Consider the following 19,601-nt stretch of genomic DNA (forward strand, 5'->3'; position numbering starts at 1 on the left):
TCTGATCATCGATAATAATAAGATGAGGTCCAGAATTTGGCACAAATTGGTCAATATTAGGCATTCCTTCCCGAAATTGTACAAAACCAGGGAAATCATTGTATGCAGATTGCCATTCCCCGTAGCACACCAAAATATTGTTGAATTTTACATTTACCATTTGGGGTAAACACTGGAGAAAATGCTTCACAAAATATGTCTTTCCACATCCTGATGGACCAGCCAATATTGCAGAGAACGGGTGTTTCCACAAGCACTCCATTTCTCAAACTGTGAAGAATGTTTTAAATTACATATAATATAAAAGTCGAATGTTATGAATATTTTGCTAGTTGTTAGATTTTACTGATATGTTGTATCTTCAAATTACATATATATATTATATTGTATTGTATTATATATATATATATATATATATATATACACACTTCATCAATAAATAAATATGCGTGTGTGTCTGTATATATATATATATATATATATATATATATATATTTATATATATATACACACACACACACATACAGACAATTTTCTTATAGTACAAAATTCATTTTACAACAGCACATCAAATGCCAGATAGCATTGTACGCATGCGCGTTTGTAAACCCCGCCTACATATTCCGAGCATCTGCGTTGTGTTAGATAGCTCTCCATTGTTTCAACAACGATAAACAGCTTGGTGACCCAGATCAAATTGGGTCTGGAATCTACTGTGACGTGTACCATCTACTTTGAAGTATAAAAAGGTGAGTTGCACAATATTACTATTTAGTGTCCAGCAATGCTGTCGACTTTAAATTTGCTTCACGGGTTAATATCAAATAGAGCCTTTGACAATCATCATGTTGGTGTTTTCGCAGCTAATGAATTACCTGTACATGTGGAACTACCAGCAGCGTTGATTGTAAATACAGATCCCAAAGATAGCCCCGGGAAGCACTGGGTAGCAATTTACATAGACAGTAACTCCCGGGGGGAATTTTTTGATAGTTACGGAAAACCTCCACATGTGCATAACCATTTGCGATTTTTGGAAAATAACTCTAAATTCTATACGTACAACACTCATCAGATACAAAGTTACGGGTCTGTGTACTGTGGGCATTACTGTTTTCTGTATTTATTCCATAGAGCCTCTGGTAAACCCATGCATAAATTTCAAATTTTATTCCCAGTACCGATAAAAAACGACAATATTATATCAACTTATTTGCTGACTCGTAAATTAAATTTATAATACTCGGTACGTATACTAGAAAATATTGACAGTAAATACTGTTTGAAATTTTATACAAGTTACATATAGTCCTAATAGTATATTAATAATTTTGTAGCGTTACAGTTTACAACAGCTTACTTATAATATTTATCTTGTTTTGTGTCTTTACAGAACAATGACGCAATATCCAGAGATGGGATCTTTCAATGCTAGATTGTCCTCTTTCAGAAACTGGCAATCAAAAGAATTCCCGTTTGTAGAAGCTCTGTCCGAAGCAGGATTATTTTACATTCAAAAAGAGGATAAAACAGTATGCTTCAAATGTGGTGGAGGATTATACCGATGGAAATACAGAAACAATCCAATACTAGAACATCGTCGATATTTTCCATTTTGCCCCCTGTCTATAAACCTAATTTCAGATCGACAATGCGGTTGATGTTTTAATTAAATTAATTAATATTTGTTATCCAATATTTTCTCAATATGACGTTTATGATATTCTGCTGATTTTTCTCTCACCATTGATCTTTGTAATGCCCCGCCCCCTCCACCTTTTTTGTCCAGCACATGCTTGGTTTGCTACGCGCGCATGCGTCTCAAAAACACACCCACGCATTTCTTCAAATGTATACCTGCACGCTGCGACATGCAGTATCTCGCAGTTCTTAGTCATGGAATCCTCTATTTCGATGCCGCTGAAAAAAAGATTTCAACCGTACACTAATTTCAAGGGGGTTCTTCAGAAAGAGAGCGATCAGCATTTACCTGAAGAACAAAAACAAGTAACTAGTCTTATACGCCAGTCGCTATTATTTGATCACGTCTACTATTTGAATGCTTCGAAAACAAAAGTTATCTCAATCGGACTTTCCTCTCATCTGGATTTCCAACCTGTGGTCAGGCTACACAGAAGCGGGGCGGCCGGTGTTGAACTACAGTTGCAGGAGTGGCACGCTCTTCAGGAATTGTTTCCAGTAATCGACAATTACATCGCTATTCCAGGTGAGCAGCCTCGTGTTTCCTACCCACTAAGTGAGCAACATGAATTGCTGATAACCACACTGTACAATCGCCGTCAGATCATTATAAGGAAGAAACCAGCTTACGGTTCCCTGGAGATAGTGTTCATCGCAGAAAGTTCGTGGCGGAACTTTATGAAGATATTTGTGTGCATCGAGCATGCGAAAGTTATGTGTGAAACAGTGTCGCCGTATCTGAAATCATATTTTGGAAACTGTGTGGAATCTTGCATTCTCGACCTTCGCGAACAATGTTTCGGTTGCACAGATATTTCCCCTGTCCATGCATGTCATAAGGAGAAGTTTGTGCTTTCCCATCTACATGGATGTACAAAACCTGAGCCTTTGTCTATACAAAACATCGACGGAAAAAGACTTTCCAAAGAAGTGTTTGTTTTTTGCGAGAACATGCTTGTGGAAAAAATAGTGAAACATTTTAATTCAGTGGTTGCAGCAGAAAATGGATATGATAGTGACACAATTCCTTATGTGGGTGAGTGAACAAACTTGAAGAATAAAAACTTGTTAAATAACATGCTGATAAACTGGTGACACAATATAAACATTTTACATATGTATGTGTGTGTGTGTGTGTGTGCGGCTCTTTTGAATTTTGTAAATATTGGTAATAAACAGGGATAAAATATATGTCTTGGCTTTTTTTTCACTTAGCACCCCCTTTAAAAATCCTCATGGTTTATATTTTTACTGGTAACAATCGTTAATAACAACATTAATAATTAACTATATAATGAAAAAGTGTGTATTGTGGACTTGTCGAAGATAAAGCATGAGAGCTTTTCTTCACACTGGTAAAACTCGGTGTTAATAACAACATTAATAATTAACTATATAATGAAAAAGTGTGTATTGTGGATTTGTCGGAGATAAAGCATGAGAGCTTTTCTTCACACTGGTAAGAATCTGTGTTAATAACAACATTAATAATTAACTATACAATAAAAAAAATGTGTATTGTGGACTTGTCGGAGATAAAGCATGAGAGCTTTTCTGCACAGCGCTGGACACGCAAAGGCAAGTATCTTTATTTTCATTCTATTTCTAACAATGATTCGCTATTTTTTCTTGTCACTATAAAAAACTAATTCAATTTTTCTTTTATCACATCTGTCGCCATTTTGCTTGTTTTTGTTTAATTCCTCTTTATGCATTGAGGTTAATCGAAACATAACTTTAGACTTTTACATGGAATTGAAACATAGAATCTTGCCTCCTTTGATTGAATCGAACCTGTGACTCCTCTTTGATCACAAAACAATAGTGACGGCCATCTTGGTTATTTTACCTACTCTTTATGCATTTAAGCTAATCGGTACTGGGGCCCCACACGGCAAAACAACAGATTCTAATTTATCTTTATACATTAGCGGTAAAGTCTTTGCGTTGTAATCAAAAGGCATTTTGTTTTGATTTTTAATATCTGTTCCTGCCTAAATACTAATGGGGACTCAACACACTTCTTTTTTTTTTTTTTAAACAACATCATTATCTGCCAATTTGACATTGTGAATCGAACCCGGGGACCTTTTCATTACAGCATAAACATCCTATTTCCAATTAGTTCATTTTCTCTTTGTGCACAAAAAGCTAATCGGAACTTTTAAACAAATACAATTGAATATCCAATTTTCACCAACATTGGGAATCGAACCCTCAACCACTTGGTTAAAACATCTCGCGGAATAAAAAACACCCCCCGCGCCGCGCCGCCCCGCGCCGCGCCGCGCCCCGGTCGCCGCCGCCGCTAAACACAAAACGCGGCCGCCATTTTGATTTTATTCAAATACTATTTATGCACAGATGGACTAATCGGGACCTATAATGGCGGGACAAAACAATTGGCCTAATTTAACTACCTAGAGAATCGAACCCGCGACCTCTTCATTGCCAGGTGACAACATTAACCACTAACCCAACTCGATTTTCGAACTCAACCATTTTGTTGCCTTTATTTACACACAGGCTAATCGAGACCATTCAATATTGACATCGTCGCCTTGTAATCAAAGGGTCCCAGGTTCGATACTCGGTGGAGGCACATAGTGGTCCGAATCACCACTTTTCAACTGTAGCTCCAATCCTGATTAGTTTTGCCGTGCATAAAACAGACTTAAAAAATCTAACTCAATCTATCAATCAATCTATATTGACTCTACCAGGAATCGAACCCTCGACGCCTCTTGTTTTACAGAGCAATAACCTTAGCCGCTAAGCTTTCGGGGGGTACAGCACCTTCGGCGCCATCTTTAAATCATTTCTTCATGTCTTTCCATCATACGCAATGGTTGCGCGCGCATTTCCTCCACACACACACACACACAAACATATGCACGTGTTAGGTTAGCATACATCAAGAAACAACGTGACAAATCCATTGACCCCCTCCCCCCACCGCTTCCGATGTCTTCAAGGTGATCAGACACGTTCTGCTGACTCAACAATAAAATCACTCGTGGCCCGCTACGACCGGATGTAACGTAACACCAGGCGCATCAAATTTTTGCTGACGCGTAGGAACAAAATGCTGTCATTCTACTCTTCTCCTTCTTGTTTGTGCTTATTCGCGACTCTGTTTCGGATCTGAAGTTATTAAAACTTTTTCTAGATTCACTTCATGCTCAGATAGGCTAATCGGGACTGGATCTACAGTTTAAAGTTGAATACAAAGCACTGTGCATGTGGGACTCCTCAATTACAAGGCGATATATCTCGTCCTGATTGATTGATTGATTTGCTTTATTTTACTTCGATTTTAGTGCCACTTTTGGCTAATTTTGCAAAGATGGGGATGAGTGATGATATGATGAAATTGATAAGTGGACACTCACAAACATCCATGCCCAGGCCGGGATTCGAACCCGGGAACATAGCGTCGTAGCGCGATGTGCTAACCACTCCGGCACGGGGGCGGCATATCTCGTCCTGACCCACGAAATGTTTAGTATAAGCAACATTTACATTGTGTCACCACTCTCACAACGTACAATATGTAATTATTCTTAATAACGTTTGTCTGCAGACCGTCGAAATGCGGAATTTTATCCTGAATAGATGAAATCGGGCAGCACAGGTTCGTAATTGTCACTACTGGATTTAGTTTGCAATTACAATAAAAAAAATTATGCGGCTAATTTGAAAATCAATGAGATACCAATTCTATATATCTTCACACAAAAATGGGGGGACAAAATTGTATACCAATTCTATATATCTTCACACAAAAATGGGGGGACACAATTGTATACCAATTCTATCTTCACACAAAAATGGGGGGATTGTATCGTTTGATTGGCTTGTTATTGATTTTTAGTATTGGTTATTATGTATAGTTTTTCTACCTACCTGTGAGTGATCGCGGCAATAGGGTTGAAATGAACCACACCTCTTATGCCTTTAGAATCGGTTTGGATGAAGGGGGGCGTGGTTTTCACATTAATACAAGGTTAGTTGAGCAAACAAACTGTGCACTATAAGGTTGACTAACAATGGCAGTGAGCCTAAAGTATCTAAAGTAAACATATATTGCTTAAATATGTCTGTATTATACAGTGGCGCAACCACAGGGGGGTACGTGCTCATTGCCCCCCCCCCCCAAACCTTTGACGGAAGTAAATTCTAGGGGGCAAGGGAGGACAAACATTGACCTCCAAGGGCACCTGCAGGGGGAGGGGCACAGAGGAGCAATTACCCCCTTCGATTTCAAATTTTATGCAAATAAAAATACATTTTATAAAATTTTCTTGCTTGCTTCGCTCGCATTATCTGCTTTTCTCGTTTTCGTCAAGTTCAGAGCTGTAGCTAGGGGCGGCGGGAGTCGGCCATTAGTTCCGAATGATCAAAAAAAAAAAGTTGGAAAAGAGAGTTTGCCATGGCATCCAGTGAAATTATTTGCGCCCTATTAAATCAATATTGTTGTCAATTGCAAAAATTGGATCTATAAATTTTCTTGCTCGCATCGCTCGCATTCTACTTGTTTTCTGTAATGTTATGTATTTAAATGTTGTATATTTGTATTGAATAAGCTTTCAATACGTACACAATTTAGTGTTAGCTTGTTGCATATGTATTTTCTTATTTTATGTCGCTCCATGCTGCATATGTGTGAAACATTACACATGTATCTTCGGGATGCATTTATCATTCATTTTCTGTCATTCAAATATACAGTTTGTGTGCTTGATTTCCATTATTAGCTAATGTGAAATTGACGGTGTTGAAAAAATATTTCAAATAGTTTGTTCCAACCAAATGCTTTAGCACAGACTTCTACCCCCTTTTTGCGTAATTTATGAGCATAATAACTACTACTACAACTACCACTAGTAATAATAATAATAATAATAATAATAATGTCATTATTATTATTATTATTATTATTATTGGTACGTTTATCCTGGTACTTGCCCCCCCAGACAAATAATTTGAGTAATTAATTCGGCATAAACGGGGGGCAAATGTTCTACCTTTTGGGGGGCAAATGTTCTACCTTTTTGGGGGGAGCGCGTCATGGGCCTTGGGGGGGATGGGCACCCCTAGGTTAGGTTAGGAGTGTTCAGTGGTGATAACTAGTCATGTTCTTTCCAAACATTTTCATCATTCTTCTAAAAGTCCTGATTGAGTCAGTTTTCTGATTTGCAGTGTTCAATGAACACTCGTAACCTAATCTAACCTAACCTAACCTACGTGAAAGTAAGATAAAGAGAACATACAAAAATGAAGAACTTCCTACCTATTGAAATGTGGAGATATACTACACTTATTGTCTTTCGTCTTCTTCCAATGTGGAGACATACTACACCTATATCCAGGAATGGGATTGGACGGGGGGGGGGGGCAGATCCGGACCCACCTAGACAAGCTCTGATTTTTTATGCATCAACATAGAGTTTGCAAAACAGTGAAATGGAATGTAGTTTATCTTTCCCCGAATGGAATTTCAACAAAGGTTTTACCACCACCCCTCTATACAATCAGAAGGTGTGAGCAGGCCTATGTTCCAACTTGGAAGGGAGCTCTCTGGCTTTGTAGCACCTTACACTGATCGCTCCGCCATAGAGGAACTTATTTAGGCATGTCATGTTTTATATATTATGGGAAGGGCAAGGCATTTAATGATCTAAAAGTGCAAAATAAAATAAAAAGTCATTTGTGACCTAAAAATAGTAAAATACGGCCCAAACTTTTAAAAAATACCAATAAATATTTTAAAACAGTTCCCTAGTATTATTTCCTTACAAGTAATGAGTTTGTTTTGGAGAACAATTTAATGGATGACAGCGAAAATTTTTAAATCTACTACTATATATAACTCGTTCGGGAAGGAGGAAATGCCCCCTGGACGCCCCTGTAAGAAACAATCTGATTATTGCAGAACTGGAAAATAAATGCAATTAAAAATCAATTTTCAAAAAAAATAATTTTACCCTGGTAGATCAAAACACAAATTGAACTGACTTTACCCAATAAATATGAATCATAACGAACAATAAACACTTGGCGGAGATTCTCAAATAAAAATGATTATTGTCAATGGTAAAGACTTGTATGTGCGTGGGAAGGTTCCTCTCTACTTCCAGTTGAAACTAATTAAGAATAGCCATGGACGCCCGCAAGAGATATCTGAGAAAAGACAATGTAATTCGAGTGGTGATATTTTATTATAAAAAATACCACAGATAAAGTTATCTGTGACTTGAAGTTAGAGCAATTACGGGACACTTTCGAAATTTACGGACGTGGTGAGAATCTCTAATTCTACACACTAGTCTCTCCTCCAAGTGATTGTTTTTGCACATCTGGTATAAAAAGCATCGAGCTACGACGCTAGGAGTCCCAGGTTCGAATCCTGGCCTGCGCATGGATATTTGTGAGTGTCCATTCATCAATTTCATCATATCATCCCTCATTCCCATCTTCGTAAATTAGCCAAAAGTGGCACAAAAAGCGAAGTAAAATAAAGCAAATCAAATTAAAGGATCTGGTATAAAAACCTTGAATTTTAAGAAATTTACCCTTTTAGAGCAAAAATACCAATAATTAACCACTTTCCAATACGATCCTTTGGAATTTCTCGTCAGTTCGAGACCCCGAAGAGCCTGAAATAATTTCCCCAAGTCGGCATCTGAGTTCGATAACTCAGCTCCGTCGTTTTAAATTACTTTTTCATACAGTAGCCCTTGACGAGTAAAATCATGGATCATAGGTGCCATGATGGTGATATTTATGCATCGTGAAAAAGAACAAAAAGATTGTTCATCACCAAAGTGATAGATGTTTTTGAAAAGGAAGCAAGGTAAATCCGGTTTCTATTTAAATAGTGGGATCAAGTCGAAATTTGTCAACAGCATCAAGGTAGTTTCATTCAACTTCAATTTTATGATTTATATAATAATCAAGATATGAAACCTTACTCTGCCCGTCTGAGAAAAAATTCTGTGGGCGCCCTTGGTCCCGGGTTCGAAACCGAGCCTGGGTGTTCATTGAGTGTCCCTTCATCAATTTCATCATATCATAACTCATCCGCATCTTCCCGATTAGTCAAAAGTGACAGAAAAGCTAAGTACACTATCCAATACATTTATGCTACTTTTTATTGAAGAATCATCAGGCCTGTAGCACGGGGTAAGCTATGGGGATAGACTAGAGCTCCATGCACAGGGCGCCATTCATTTTTCTTTTTTGCTCTTTAACAGTCAGAGCGATAGAGAAATTTACACTTGGCAGAGGTACGATTTTCTGATAACACGCTGCTGGAATTTTGTTTTCCCCAAAGTAGTAGTAATAGTACGTTTCAAAAGATGTTCTTCAGACATCCTGAAATATTCATAAATATGCTAAACATGTTGTTCTTTTTTAATGAGAAATGCAAACTACGAATCTTTAAATATAACTTACATTATTTTTTAATGAGTTTTTCTTGGTTTCCCTTTTCAAAATTTGTTGGACGTAAATATCGCAAAACCATGGCATAAGAAGAAAATATCGAAGGACGCACAATGCCGGTGATTGATGGAGCGGGGGCAAGGACAGTTCACTTTCTCTTGGTAGACAAGGTTTGGCATTAAGAGGCCACAGAGTAGGGGCAAAAGTGTCAAATAGTGTGGGGGCGGAGGCAACTGCCCCCTAATCGCCGGCACGGCTTGTTTCATTTCTTTCGGAAAGCACACCGCTATAAATTCCATGACCGTCAGATTGCAGACGTCATGGACGGAGTTTGAGATTTGCTTTGGGGGGGGGGGGGAGGCAGACTCTGGGAGAAGCATATGATGTACCCGAGGATTATTGAATATCCCTTAGTTTATAAGGGGTCCCGGAGACCTTCCCCCGGAAATTAAAAAAAAAAAAAAACAACTTAAAAACACTGAGTTTTAGGCCTTTTAGATTTAGAAATGTTAGATATCCTCGCTTAAGTAAACAAATATTAATTAGTATATTGGTTGTCAGTTTTAAAAGAAGCAAAACAGTACGACTATTGCATTTTGCATTTCATTAATTTTTTTATTGATACAATACTCGTATTACTTTTAAAAAGTTACGGTACAATAGTAAGTTTCATAAATTTTAGAAAAATTAAATGGAAAAGTTCTTTTGATGCCTCAGCAGTAACTGTTGACTCAACACAAAGTCATTTTACGTTTTTCTTTCTTCAAACTGTACACATCAATCAAATCGTCTAAGACCCGCTATTGCGGCGCAAATTACCGCACATGCCATCATGCGAAACGTCAAGATTTGCGGTATGGCTTCATAACAAAAATGTAGTAACTGAACTTAATCATGTGTTATTTTTTTAGTCTTTTTTTAATTGGGGGGGGGGCAGGGAGGGCAAGACCCTCCCTGGCCTCTCCAGAACTCCGCCTATGGATCTCGATCCCAGTGACATTGGGGGAATTTATTTGGCAATAGTTCACCGATCACTGTTTCATACATAACAGTACACGTTACGTAAGATAAAATCAGGGAAATGCAACTCATTTCAGCCGGAAGGGACGGGCTAATAATGTAAGGTAGTGTCGTCCTTCTTTATGATAACCTACTACTGTCGTGTCTGGGAACCAAACATTTACCAATGGGTTTCTTACTTGGCCTTGCTGGCATCGTTGACACGTGACTCGAGTGAAAGTTCACAGCCGCCAATGTTTACGGCAAGTGCAGTGAACATTGCGGTTTCGTGATTTTTGCTGTTTGGACAGTTCGCTCACGCTGCGGGTACGGCAATAACTAGGCCACCTGTCGGACAGTCGAGGAACTAACTACGCAGGTGAAGCGAAACCAGAACGTGTAAGTTGGATATACTTTTACTATGTATTCTCCTGCAATTTGTTTTGCCCCAACAAACCCATAAATCGCAGTTCCAGTTGTAGAGGTTTTTAGACAGTTTATTTAACGTCGATTTTCTTTCAGTTTTGGCTAATCGTAGCGATGAGGATGAGAGGTGATCAGAATAAAGGGATGAAAGGACAATCACAAACACACACACATGACACAGGGTACAACCTTCCCTCTTCAGATGATTATGCTGATCTTTTTAACTTTGGCGAGAGCCTTGTTTGCAATAATGCATTGTCCGGGCTGTGTTACGTGTGTTACTCGAAATGCAAGGTCCGTTGACTTCTTTGCCGCCTGCTTTGGAAGGTCTGTTCATAACGACCCTTTTGAGCAAGCCGAGGTGGTTGTAAAACTGTGACGTCATAGAAATGACAGATCGCTGGGGAAAGTTTGGTATCCGCTAGTTTCTCTGTTCTTTCCTTGCGCTTATATTCGTGTATTTCCAGTAATTTTTTTTAAGCGTTTCATATTGTAGTGTCTGGGTGACAATAAATAATGTCTCACTGTGCTGCAAGCCCATAAATATATATGTAAAGAAACGAAAAATTCCCATATTTTTTACCGCATATTTCCGTCCGATGAGAAGTTCCGAGCAAATGCTATTGAAAGACAAATTTCAGGTTGCTATTTTTCTTTTTATATACGAATGTGATTTATAATCCGAATTAGTAGGAATTACAGCAAAGAATAGTCTAAAGAAAGGCGCCGTTCATACAATGATAATCCCAGTTACACTAGCTTAGTGACGATAACAGTGTTCTTGCAAGACGTGTAAAGTTGGGGTTGCTAAATGCGAACTTTTTCTTTTTACGGACTATATGATCTGACTACCATTCTGGAGACTGGGGTTCGATCCCCGGTGGGAGAACCTGGATTTTTTGCACATGTTCAAGCGGCTCCGGCGCCCAGCCAGCATCGCATAAAGTGGGTACTTGGAGGGTACTCTGGGGGATAAAAGCGATACTTGAAAGTGCAGCACATTGAGAGCTTTGTTAATAAATTTGACCTGAAAAATGGAAAGTGGTTATATATAAGCCTCTATCCCCCAAATTCAGATAGTAAAATTTCCGAATCGAGATTTTAGATTTTTCGGAATCTATTTTTTGGCCATCCTTAGTGTGAAGGCAAGATTGCTAGGAAAAATGTTCTGAGTAAGTGTGTCTGTCAGATCGAGAACAAGAATCTTGATTACTCCTGTGAGCCGTCTGTTCAATACAGACACGTATCTAGAAATATGTTCCGGGGGGGGGGGGGGGAGTCCAAACCAAGTGTCTCAGGAATAACGTATCAATCCCTAAGATTATATGTTTATTTTATTTAAGTCTCTCTGAACGCTTCACGTTGACCAGGGCATTCACTTGTTTTTCTCAGTTGTCTCAACCTCTGAGGCATGTTTACAATGCATTGTGTTGTGCCATGCAAACCTCCTGAGCATTCAGGAAACAGGTAATACTTCTCGTTATAGAGTCAGCGGTTTGCATGGTGGCAATTAATAACACGATTCGGCATAGAGGAAGAGCTCGATGGCCTAGTAATATGGAGGTGAGACAAGCTGAGAGGGCACTGACTTTTGGGATTGAGTTGAGAGACAAGAGGTGGTCAGCAAGCCAGTAGGTCAGAAGTGGAACGACGCTCTGGTCGACGAATTGGAGAAGCTTACAGAGGACTTCGCTTATTTGATTCAGCTTAATACTTCAGATAGACAGGTAATTATCCTAACACCCAGCCATGATTCAGGTTCAACGGTTCACAAAACACAACGAGTGACCATTGTCTTTTCTGTAGTCTAGTTCCTTAGTGTGATTTTGTACCTTTCGCATTGCCAAGCGTTAACTCGTCATGCCAATGACGAGTGGTCTCATCAGAGGATGAATGATGAGTAATTTACATCACCCCAGCAATTAATTGCAGAAACAACTGGTTCAGATCCCCTCATTCTTTAGAATGACACGATAATAATAATAATGTTCTAATTAAAATAATTATATTAAATCAAATTTATACTAATTACAATACATAAATTAATATTATATTATTATTATACGAATAGATAAAAAGACTATAAGAATAGAGATATAACAGCGCATATTCATTACGTAGCTTACCTGTAGTTAAGATCGGAATAATTTACATAAATGCAAGTGACCTTGAAATGAAATTAATGTCAAATAAATGAAGAATTGAATATTTATCGAATAACAAAAATGATGTTACATGTAGTTGGGGAAAAGTAAGTTTCTGATTAATATTTTGTAGTGTTGCCCACGAGACGAGACGAGACGAGACTTTGGTCTGTCTCGTCCCGTCTCGTGAAAATGCTGTCTCGTCTCGTGTCTCGTCTCGAAAATATTCATTTGTCCCGTCTCGTGTCCCGTCTCGAAGGGTTCTGTCCCGTCTCGTCTCGTCCCGTCTCGTCTCGTCCCGTCTCGTAAAAGTGATCCGGGATATCATGCCAACAAAAGTCAAAAGTAGCAGAAACACAATATTTTTCCGGAAAGTGGGATAAAGCTCCAAATATTTTACTCATTGCGTGGTGAGAATAAATAAGGTTCGTTAATCACGAGGACATTAATATTAAAAATGCAGTTTGTTGGTTACTGATTGCTAGGTATCTTATGAAATCTACCTTGTGTTTTTTCTCGCTTTCATACAACTGTCTATGCATCGTACATAAGTGAGTGCCCTTTTTCATTACTGCTATACCTTTTGGAAGTCTTCAAGTGTTTTCCACTAGACCTTCTTTCTTTCTGAATGTCGAACTTCCGTGCACTATGAAAATGTACATTTTTTCTTTAAATTCTAAGCTTGGCGCTGGGACCAACAAAAAAGTTTTTAAATGTGTAGTACGAACACAAAAGACTATTTAAAATTTCAATACTTAGTATATTACAAATAGAAAGCATTTATTGTTCTTAATATTGTTAAACATCTTCTATGATATAAGTTTCAAAAAGTGTTTCTTTGTGATATTGTGCTGTTTCTTACGCTCAGCTTATGACGCACATACTTTGTTTTCCCTTTAGCCTCTAAGTCCGGTACCACCACCGCTTGATCTAATTTATCCTTCGGCAGGCACGCATCTAGAAACATATGTCGGGGAAGGTGTCCGAGCCAAGCGTTTCAGAAAAAATGATAATAATAACATTAACGACAACAATTAAGCAAATGTTTAAATTACTACATTAATATAAATCATAGGTCTATTCACTTGAATATGTAAATTAATTAATTCTTTTGTTGTTATTACATGCAATGTTACAAAGATGGTACAAGGATAGTAATATAACAGCACGAATTTTAGCTAATATCTAGCTTACGTGTAGTTAAGATCGCCAAAATTTGCATAAACACAGCTGTCCTGGCTAGGAAATTCATGTCAAAAAAGGTGATGAATTGAATATTTGCTGAATAACAAAAAAGGATGTTAAATCCAGTTTACGAAAAAAAAGTTCCTAATTAATATTTCTGTACATAAATCTTCATTGATACTGTCATGCAAAGCCGTATGATCTCAATAGAATCCTTCTTTTCTAGTAAGTTCGGCAGGAATAAGTAACCCTCGATTATGCTAAACAAATATATTTTTTTTGTTTAGCTAGAGCAAGGCCCCAGGAGGATGCAAGAAGCCGTTCCTGCAAAAGTGTATGTTTTACGAAGCGAAGAAACGTAACAAAACCACCACGTATGGAAGGCAAACCTGCATTTAGTTTATATCGCATATTTACAGAGGCGTGCCTCCTGAAGTTATAAAAATCCCAACTTGATTGAGTCTTTTAGACATGCTATAGTTGAAAAAAATATGTTTAGATGCACCAAAAGTGCATCATTATCAGATTATGCATATAACGTGTTATTAGAATCAACATATTTGTGTAAATTGGGTGCCTCCCGATGGCGTAGTAATAACTTCGAGGTCTTGTAATGAACGGTCCTCGCGTTCGATACCCAATGGAGTCACAAAGTGGATCGGATCGCAATTTAAACTGTAGGTCGGTTCGCGATTTAGCCTATTTGTGAATCAAGTGGACTTAAAAAAAATTAAAAAATTATCAACCTTAAGAATATTCGAATCCACTAATTCACCCGCAGGTAAGTCAAATTTCACGTATCCCTCTTCATCCTCGTACATAGACTTCCTGCAATACCTTGTGAATGTGTGTTATATCCCACCAGGTGCGAGAAATGTGCAGAGTTATTCTTTCCCTGTACTGCGTTACTTCTTTTCATAACAGTAAAGCTAAATTCTCGTTTTATCTGAACTTTTAAAAAATGTGCAAAATACGTCTCTATCTTTAAACAAGCACCCTTTCTCATGTAGGCCTATGTGTAAAATAATCCCACTCTGTCTCAGAAAACCTCTTCCTACAATCAAATGGCGGAAACAACTCTCAAGTCTCAACAATTATAAATTTATGCTTAAATTTCCTATCATTTATACAAACAGTAGCACATATCACGGCCTTTGGTGAAACACTGTCAACAGCTAATGTTACTTTCCTCGTCCTAATCAATTTACTTCCAACCAGTGACGGCGCCAGGGAAATGTGACTGGGGGGGGGGGAAGGCTGGCAACAAAATATTGTAAGGGAGCAGTCATATTAAAACGCCCGAAAACACTACACATATATACATATATAATAATACTTATAATAATAATAATAATTATTATTATTATTATTATTATATTCATGTATGGTGTTTTGTGTTTGTCTTTTATTTAGAGTGGACGTTTACTGCTTAAATTTACTTCTTGATTACGAGTTTATCTCCACATGATTCGTTTTAATAAAGACATTAATTCTTTTTATTGGTAAGTTCCGTTGTCTCTAGTGGCCTATTTCAGTATTGGAAGACATTCATAATTTTATAATTCATCGTCTTTCTTGAGATGAAACTACTGATGTAAATATTTAAGTTATAAGATAATAATATAAATGACGAAAAAATGCTTCGAAGAGTAATTTTCTTGGAAAATAAACGTTACGTTCGAAGAAATTAATCTTCTTAAGTATTAGAAACAATGTGAGGCACTTAGTGAAGTGCAATTCTCGCGCAGGAGAATTCTGCTCTATGTGCTTTGGAGAACTCATTGCCCACCTTTGGTACGTCCAGAACTTGACATTTCTTCTCAATGGCAAGAACAGCCAAATGAGGCAGTTTGCATCCAGCATCCTGTTTCGAGCAAGCCTTTTCAAAGATTTTAAGGACAACCATCTTCGTAACGCTGAAGAGTTTTGGGCAAAATTTGTGTTTCACCTTTCAGGGAAATGTTATCACAGGATAAAAAATCAGACAAAGGTTTCAGTTATCTCATAATTCAAGAAATATTCTGACCCTGGCATTACTTACTCATACTCTACCATTCCAAATTATGTCGTGTGCTATCCAATTACAGGCACCTATGGAGTTTGTGGGAAGAAGTTCTTCGATTTTGATATGTACGAGAAAGAGCGAACCTGCATCTAATGATTGAAGAGTGGCAAATCCTAATAAGCGTTCTTTTACCTGCCCGCGATATGTTTTGAATCGAATTTTAAGTGTAATTTTCATTTAAGGTTCACGTTCAATACATTTCCAAATAATATCCCCTCATTAGCTTCAAGAGTATCGAAGAAATTCCCTTTGTTAACGTTTCCTCAGACTCATTATCTCGAAATTCAAGTCCCTGAATAGTAAGAAACCGCGATGAATCCACAACAACTGACATGTAGTGTCGGTTTTTCTCCAATCACCTTTGGTCCCAGGTTCGATACCCAGGGGAGGCACTTTAAACTATAAGTCCAGTCCCGATTAGTCTTACTGTGCATAAAGTGGACTTAAAACACCAAATCAACCAACCAACCAAATCTTGAATCAACTTTCAATGTCTTTTAATAATTAACGTTGTCACTAACGACCACGATTAGAATAATTTGCCCGTACTACAGATGATGTCTTGTGGTCCTCAAAATATTCGTGATGTTTTAAAACCATCCACATTCAACACTTTTCCCAGTTCTTAAGACTGGTTAAAACTTAGGTTAATCTCGGCTATTACAGGACATAAATGAATGAGAAATCACCTATGCCCAGGTCGGCGCTCGATTCTTAAAAGAAAGTCACACACACATAGCTATATACGTATATACTAAAACAAATCAATATTTGTTTATCAAGTTGGTATTATAAGCAGGAAAGTGATATCATGCAGAATACACCACTTTGAAAAGGTAAAAATCGTCATACTCTTATAAATGAACTCTCTTATTATTCGATATTTCATTAACTTCAGTTGGGGGCCGGGGGGGCAAAGTGTCTTACATGGGGCGTCCCCCTGCCCTCTCTGGCATCGTTACTGCTTCCAACCCTCTAATAACTTCGCTGCTGATAGCCTCACCTTCGAAATGGAAGCTTGTGTGTCGGCGAATAATACAAAGAACTTGTGTTCACTGTCCCTCTTTCATTCAAACTCTGCGTTTTCCTTTTCAGTTTTTCCTGCAAAACGTCGTCAGCAAGCAAACCAAATTACAGAATTTTTATTGCCCCTCCCTTGCATCAACCTTCATTCCTACTTCAGGCCTAGATTTATGGCAGTTACCCGCTACTGCAGGTCAACCTCGCCCCTATGTTTAGTGATTGCCCCCTGAAGCAACGGTGTCCATTGTTCAAAGCGAAACCTTTGTCAGTGGGGAACTGCGAAAAATAGTCTCGGAATACACCCTGGCCATAAACAGGCTCCCGCCACTCTGACATTGCTGTCAGCTTCCCTCTGAAATTTGATAAAACTACTTTGTGAAATTTCTTTTGAAGGCTAAATTCACAGAATTAAAATAACAGCTACACATTCCTTCATCTGATTTACAGAAAGGCTAATCGGGACTGGACCCACAGTTTAAAGTGGGATTCAAATCACTATGTGCCTTCACCGGGTATCAAACCCGGGACCCCTTGATTACAAGGCGACGACGCTACGTAACAATGCACCATCGGGGAGTCCCCTCGTAGATCAACGTTTCCTTCTACGGCGATTATACAGAACTCTGCGCTCTTGTTCATTTGAAATCTATTCTATATCAGACTCGGTATTTCGTTATTACAATCCAAGGAATAGTATTCGCCTTAAATAAGAAATAAATAAATAAAAAAAAGCATTGGAAATAATCTTCAAACGGACGTAAAGAAATCGAATCCAAAAACCTGTAGATTGCCTGAGGGAAACAACAAGAATTTTCTGAACAAAGACATTTCCGAAATTTCCATAACATTGTAATAATTTCGCAACCCGTGCAAATAATCATGTGGTAAAATCTTGTCATGGTTCCCTGTAAACACTAACATCACCAAATTAGTTATTTCCATATTTCCCGTATTTTCTCCTCCTCTTTAGCTCTCAGCTGTTCGGAGTGGGATAATGCAAGATTATTTGTCCCTAATTATCTCCTTCTCTTAGTCTTGCTTATATCTTGGACTCCTTAATAACTTTCCCAACAACTCCTTATCAATTTGTACTGCCATGCTTCCTACAACGTTTTTCCTACATCCTAATAACTTCACTTCTGTACACCATTTGATGTAAAAAATAAATAATAATAATAATAATAATAAACCCTATTCGTCGGTCCGTTTATCTTTCCAACCTATAAAGCTGAGACTATTTTTACAAGATAAATCTCGGACTCAGACACTCCACGATGTTTTGTTCCCTCCTTCCACCTTCTCTACCTGCCCTTTTACTTGATGTTATTCAGAATTGTATTAGTATCTGGAGTACTATCGTAACATAAAGTTACTAACCTGGAATAAATTGAAAAAAATGGGGAGTAACGTTTTGATTCGAAAGAGTATAGAAAATAAGTTTAGGTATTCAATTCATTCATTACTCTCTCTAGAATAGTCTTGTTTTGACTTAATAGACGCTTATCAACGTTTCTAATTGAAATACTTTATTCCAAGCAAACAAGTATTTGCAACTGATCAAATATTTTGCTTTTATTTTTTCGAGACATTCGAGACGAGACGAGACTTTTCAAAATCCGTCCCGTCCCGTCTCGTGTATCGTCTCGAAAACGAGACGAGAAAGGCATTCCGTCTCGTCCCGTCTCGAATTTCAAAAGGCTTGTCCCGTCTCGTGTCTCGTCTCGAAAACGAGACGAGACACGAGACGACACGGGACATGTCCCGTCCCGTGAACAACACTAATATTTTGTGCATCTTATTTTGAGTAATAATGTACATAAATTTTCCTTGTAATGTAATTCAATGCCGTATGATCCCAATATAATCCTTGCCTCCTAAAAAGTTCAAAGGGAATTAATAACCATCGATTATGCAACAAATGCTAATATTTTAATTGCTTAATTTTCGTACTTAATAAGTCTTTCGGGTGGGAAGGGGGGAGTCCGGACCTCCTACATACGTCCTTCCTGCTCTGATTAAAGTAAGTTTCTGATTAATATTTTATGCATATTGAGTAGCAGTGTATATAAATCTTCTTTGTAATGTCCTTCAAAGCCGTGTGATCCCAATATAATCCATGGCTTCCAATAACTTCAGAGGAAATTATACTGTACAACAAAGGCTAAACGAATATATTTTTAATTATCTAGTTTTAGTACTTGATAAGTCTTTCGGGGGGATCCGGACCCCCTGGACCCCTCTCAATACGTCCTTCGCTCAATACAAAACGAAAAAAATCGTAAATACAAAACAACAGAAAGTACTTCATGTTTTGTCAAGGAAGAGCATTATTTTTTTCCGAATTCTATATTTGAACCGCAGGATCCGAAAATTAAAAGGACAAATACAATGAATCAAAAACAATGGATCCAGTGCTGCTCCTTTTCCAATTCTTTCCAGCACTAACCGTGCGTAAATTTGTGATTTTGCTTACTTATAATTTTTTCTATGCACCATCACATTCATGTATTCTGTGTAAGTTGTGTTGCGATGCTCTTCAATATGTGTTTTTGTCTTAAAAACAAGAGCGTTGAATGTTTTACAGTGTTGGAAATAGCAGACACTCGAAGTCT

At 37.9% G+C, this 19,601-nt stretch overlaps 1 protein-coding gene across 1 annotated transcript in view; it reads left to right on the top strand.

The window, feature by feature from the left end:
• The first annotated feature begins 10,408 nt into the window (after nt 1-10,408).
• The window catches only part of LOC145987336 (lysosomal proton-coupled steroid conjugate and bile acid symporter SLC46A3-like), a 29,045-nt gene continuing 19,852 nt past the window's right edge, over nt 10,409-19,601 (top strand). Inside the window, exon 1 of the mRNA XM_083121857.1 lies at nt 10,409-10,545. The gene's annotated coding sequence lies outside the window, so the exon portion shown is untranslated. The remainder of the gene's footprint in view (nt 10,546-19,601) is intronic.

The sequence above is a fragment of the Lepisma saccharinum genome, chromosome 4 (assembly GCF_977018435.1).
Source record: "Lepisma saccharinum chromosome 4, izLepSacc3.1, whole genome shotgun sequence".
NCBI lineage: Eukaryota > Metazoa > Arthropoda > Insecta > Zygentoma > Lepismatidae > Lepisma > Lepisma saccharinum.